Source organism: Rutilus rutilus (assembly GCF_951802725.1).
Source record: "Rutilus rutilus genome assembly, chromosome: 13".
Lineage (NCBI taxonomy): Eukaryota > Metazoa > Chordata > Actinopteri > Cypriniformes > Leuciscidae > Rutilus > Rutilus rutilus.
Window position 1 is genome coordinate 8,595,944 of NC_140218.1, and position 5,950 is coordinate 8,601,893.

Here is a 5,950-nt window from a genome sequence, read left to right on the forward strand (position 1 = left end):
TGCTTGAACCCCTAATAAGAAGAGACGTTTTGGACAGTTATAGCGCCACCTATTGTCCGATCTTCACGAAACTTGGCATGCTTCTTCACCATGTTCTGACACATATGCTCATCGATTTTTGTGAAGTTTGGGGTTTTCCCTTAGGTTGTATAGGCTTTTGAGTGTTTTTATGTCCCACCCCTTTCCTAAATGACCCTGTTACAGCCAGGCCAATGCAAAAGTTCAACTTTTTTTCAATAATTATTGATCTAGAGAGTCCAGAGAATTGTCCTAGACTGGTCTGGTTCCGATTGGGTCAAAAACCAGGGACTAGTTGGCCAAAGTAGGTTTTGGACAAATTTGCCCATAACAATTTTTTTTTTTGCTCGTAGGGGAATTTGGAGATAGCCATTTTGTCCGTCTGGAGCCAGGGATCACAGTGATGCTAAAATTGAGATTCTAGGACAAACTGTCTAGGAGTTATGAGCAATTTAGTAAATGTGGTCATTATAGCTCCACCTATGGGCCAATCTGGGCCATACTTTGATAGGTTCTCCCCAAATTGAGGACTACCATCTGGCAAAGTTTCAAGGTTCCAGGTCTTACGGTTTGGGCTGCACGATGCGTTTTAGCGGAGAAGAAAAATAATAATAAAAATCAGTACAATTACAATAGGGTTTCAGCACTTCGTGCTTGAACCCCTAATAATAAAAATCAGCACAATTACAATAGGGTTTCAGCATTTCATGCTTGAACCCCTAATAATAAAAATCAGCACAATTACAATAGGGTTTCAGCATTTCATGCTTGAACCCCTAATAATTAAAGCTGCAAGCAGCATTTATCGGGGTTCAAGCAGTTAAGGCCTTTAAGCACAAAAGCATCAAAAGTGATTAAGTTTTATTTAGTAAGCATGTAACTACTGACATAATAGATGGAAAAGACCATTTACAGGAAATACCATAGGAAATATATGGTTTTAAAGCTTTTTAGCAGTTATAGCGCCACCTATCGTCCGATCTCCGTGAAAATTGGCATGCTTGTTAATGATGTTATGTCACATATGCTCACCAATTTCTGTGAAGTTCTGAGTTTTCATTTAGGATTTATAGGCTTTTTAATGTTTTTTTGCCACGCCCATTTTCTAAATGACCCTATTACAACCATCTACATGCAAAAGTTCAACTTTTTTTTTGATAATTATTGATCTAGAGTGTCCAGAGAATTGTCCTAGACTGGTCTGGTTTCGATCGGGCGAAAAACCTAGGACTAGTTTGCAAAAGTAGGTTTATAACATAATTACGAATATTTAATAACCGGTTTAATTGACAGCATTAGTTCTTGAGGCAAAGTTGTTCAGCATGAGCAGATCTATCAGATGATATGCATTTTGTGACGATAAGTGTAACACCACGTGATTACAGAGCCATAAAACTCGTTAGCGCCAACTAGTGGCCGATTTCTTTCAAAACTCTTACAGACCTCTAGGGCCATGAGTCGAACATGCCCATCGAGTTTCGTTTCGATCGGCCTCCGTTAACCTTGTCTAATAGGTGCTCAAATTTCATTGGTTGATGGCGGCCATGTTTTTCGAGATACGCCAATGTCCTCATAGACATACATGGCACCTTGGACCAAGACACTGCATACCAATTTTCAAGTCAATCGGACTAACGGTCACGTGGTCATAGCCGTTTTCATGTTTTTTTCATGTTATAGCGCCACCTAGTGATCAATCGTCGCGATTTTTTTACTGTGACCCCAGATTGAACTCATACACATGTGCACCAAGTTTGGTGAAGATATCTAATTTCATTCTCGAGTTATAGCCATTTTAGTAAAATAGGCTCCTCCCACAACATTAATTTATCACCCCCTGGCGATCAGGAATCGAAATTTCGACTTTTTTTCGATAATTATTGATATTCAGACTCCAGAGAACATTTCTGCACTGGTTTGGATCCAATTGGACAAAAAACCTAGGACTAGTTCGCAAAAGTAGGTTTTTAACTAAATTCAAAATGGCGGACAATTTGCATACAGGAAATGAAATCGGAGATATACGTTTTGACCTTCAGGTTTCCAGCTTTCCAGTGATATAAGACACTTGAGTCTACGTCATACGGTCTAGGAGTTATGAGCAGTTTCGCGCTTTTGGTTGCTATAGCGCCACCTATGGGCCAATTGGGGTCATATTCTCTGAACCTCTCCTCGATTTTTGTACTACCATCTGGCAAAGTTTCAAAGCTCCAGCTCTTACGGTTTGGGCTGCACGATGAGTTTTACGGCAGAAGAAAAATAATAATAATAATAATAATAATAATAATAATAATAATAATAATAATAAAAATCAGTACAATTACAATAGGGTTTCAGCACTTCGTGCTTGAACCCCTAATAATAATAAAAATCAGCACAATTACAATAGGGTTTCAGCACTTCGTGCTTGAACCCCTAATAATTAAAGCTGCAAGCAGCATTTATCGGGGTTCAAGCAGTTAAGGCCTTTAAGGCATTTAAGCACAAAAGCATCAAAAGTTATTAAGATTTATTTAGCAAGCATGTAACCACTGACATAATAGATGGAAAAGACCATTTACAGCCAATACAGGCAATTTGCCATGGGATATATATGGTTTTAAAACTTTTTACCAGTTATAGCGCCACCTATGGTCCGATCTCCATAAAATTGTTTACTGTGACCTCAAATTGAACCCATATACATGTGTACTGAGTTTGGTGAAGATATCTCATTTACTTCTTGAGTTATAGCCATTTGAGTAAAATAGGCTCCTCCCACAACGATTTGCCACATTCTAGAATTATTTAATATGATTCTAGCATGATTTACTATCATATACCATGTTCCAGAATGATTTATTAGGATTCTAGCATGATTTACCTTGATACACCTCATTTCAGTATTATTTACTATGATTTACAATGTTTCTAGCATGATTAACCACATTACTAGCAATTATGTGAAGTGTCAGTGCAAATGAGGTGATGAACACTGACAAAATATTATTGTGTTATAATAGTTAGTTATATACGTGATTTTTAGTGTGTGTCCAAGTATGAATGCAAAAGCACATGTAAAATATTTCATTATTAAGTAGAATGGCCAGCAGAGGGCACTAGAAGACCACTTATTGGCTCACTTTCACTTTAAACCAGTTTTCTGCACTAAAGCAAACCAGTTTTTCCATGTTAACTCAATGCATGCTTACACACACACACACACACACACACATACACACACACAGCATAGTTAACCATGATTTACCATGATATACCACGTTCTAGTATTATTTACCAGGAGATAAACGACAATCTAGTATTATTTACTTTGATTTACCATGTTTGTAGCCTGATTTATCACATTACTAGCAATTATTTGAAGTGTCAGTGCAAATAAAGTGATTAACACTGACAAAATATGATTGTGTTATAATAGTTATTGCTATATAAGTGATTTTTTTAGTGTGTATTCAAGAATGAATGCAAGCACATGTTGAAATATTTCATTAATAAGTAGAATGGCCAGCAGAGGGCAGTAGAAGACCACTTATTGGCTCACTTTCACTTTAAACCAGTTTTATGCACTAAAGCAAACCAGTTTATCCATGTTAACTCAATGCATGCTTACACACACACACACACACACACACACACACACACACACACAGCATAGTTAACCATGATTTACCATGATTTACCACATTACTAGCAATTATTTGAAGTGTCAGTGCAAATAAAGTGATTAACACTGACAAAATATGATTGTGTTATAATAGTTATTGCTATATAAGTGATTTTTAGTGTGTATTCAAGTATAAATGCAAGCACATGTGGAAAAATTTAATTAATAAGTAGAATGGCCAGCAGAGGGCAGTAGAAGACCACTTATTGGCTCACTTTCACTTTAAACCTCGTGATTTTGACCAGTTTTCTGCACTAAAGCAAACCAGTGTTTCCATGTTAACTCAATAATGCATACTTGCTACATATGCTACACACAATAATGCTACACACACACACACACACACACACACACACACACACACACACACAAATGTTTCAGTGATATTGGTGTCACATTCACCTTCATCACATTCACCTTCTGTCTTCATCACATTCACCATCTGTCGTCATCACATGCACCTGCTCCTCATCACCCTCCTCATCACCACCTGCTCCTCATCATCATAACCGTCACCTGTTGTCCTTGTCTTGATCTGTGTATTTAAGTTCCCCTCTCATCCATTATCATTGTCGGTTATTGTTTGTGCACTAGCACTCTGTTATGTTTGTTTTCATGTTGGAAAATAAAACCTTTGTTATATTTGTACCACACACACACACACACACACACACACACACACACACACACACACACACACACACACACACACACACACCATCATTTATCATGATTTACCATGGCTGATACCAATACCAATATGAGAAAATGACTATTTTAAACAGCAGGGGGCAGTAAAATACCACTTATTGGCTTAACATGCCATTAATTCATATCATTTTCACCTTTTTAACTGTTATAGAGGCAAATTTTGTCCGATCTGTCTGAAAATTTTCATGCTTGTTCAGGGTGATATTTCACACGTTCTGACTTGTTTTTAAGAAGGTCTGAGCATTGATTAAAGAGATATAGGCTTTCGGGGACACTTGGTAAAGGCCAGATTTTGAAGTGAACCTATTATAGCTATCCAAATGAAGTAGTTCAACTTTTTCTGACAATTATTGATCTAGTGAGTCCAGAGAATTGTATTGCACTAGTTTTGAACATTATGATATGAAAATTATATGATCAGAGATGGAAAAGACCATTTACAGCCAATACAGGCAGTTTACCATAGGAAATATATGATTTTAAAGCTTTTTAACAGTTATAGCGCCACCTATCGTCCGATCTCCATAGAATTTTTCATGCTTGTTAATGATGTTATGTCACATATGCTGACCAATTTTTGTGAAGTTCTGAGTTTTTATTTAGGATTTATAGGCTTTTTAATGTATTTTGACACGCCCATTTTATAAATTACCCTATTACAGCCATCCAAATGCAAAAGTTCAACTTTTTTTTGATAATTATTGATCTAGAGAGTCCAGAGAATTGTCCTAGACTGGTCTGGTTCCGATCGGGCAAAAAACCTAGGACTAGTTCGCAAAAGTAGGTTTTTAACATATTAATGAATAATTAATGAACAGTTTGATTGACAGCAATGGTTCTTGAGGCAAAGTTGTTCAGGATGAGGAGATCTATCAAATGATATGCATATTGTGTGGATATTTGTAACACCACGTGATTACAGAGCCGTAAAACTCGTTAGCGCCAACTAGTGGCCGATTTCTTTCAAAATTCTTACAGACCTTTAGGGCCATGAGCCGAACATGCCCATTGAGTTTCGTTCCGATCGGCCTCCGTTAACCTTGTCTAATAGGTGCTCAAACTTCGTTGGCCGATGGCGGCCATGTTTTTTGAGATATGCCAATGTCCTCATACACATACATGGCACCTTGGACCAAGACACTGCATACCAATTTTCAAGTCAATCGGACTAACGGTCAGGTGGTTATAGCCTGTTTTATGTTTTTTTCATGTTATAGCGCCACCATGAGGCCAATCGTCGCGATTTTTTTACTGTGACCCCAGAGTAAGCTCATACATATGTGTACCAAGTTTGGTGAAGATACCTCATTTACATCGGGAGTTATAGCCATTTTAGTAAAATAGGCCCCTCCCACAACGTACGTTTTGGCGCCCCTTAGCGACCGTGAATCGAAATTTCCACTTTTTTTCGATAATTATTGATATTCAGTCTCCAGAGAACATTTCTGCACTAGTTTGGTTCCAATCGGGCAAAAAACCAGGGACTAGTTCGCAAAAGTAGATTTTTGACAAAATTCAAAATGGCGGAAAATCTATCATGGCGGAAATGAAATCGGA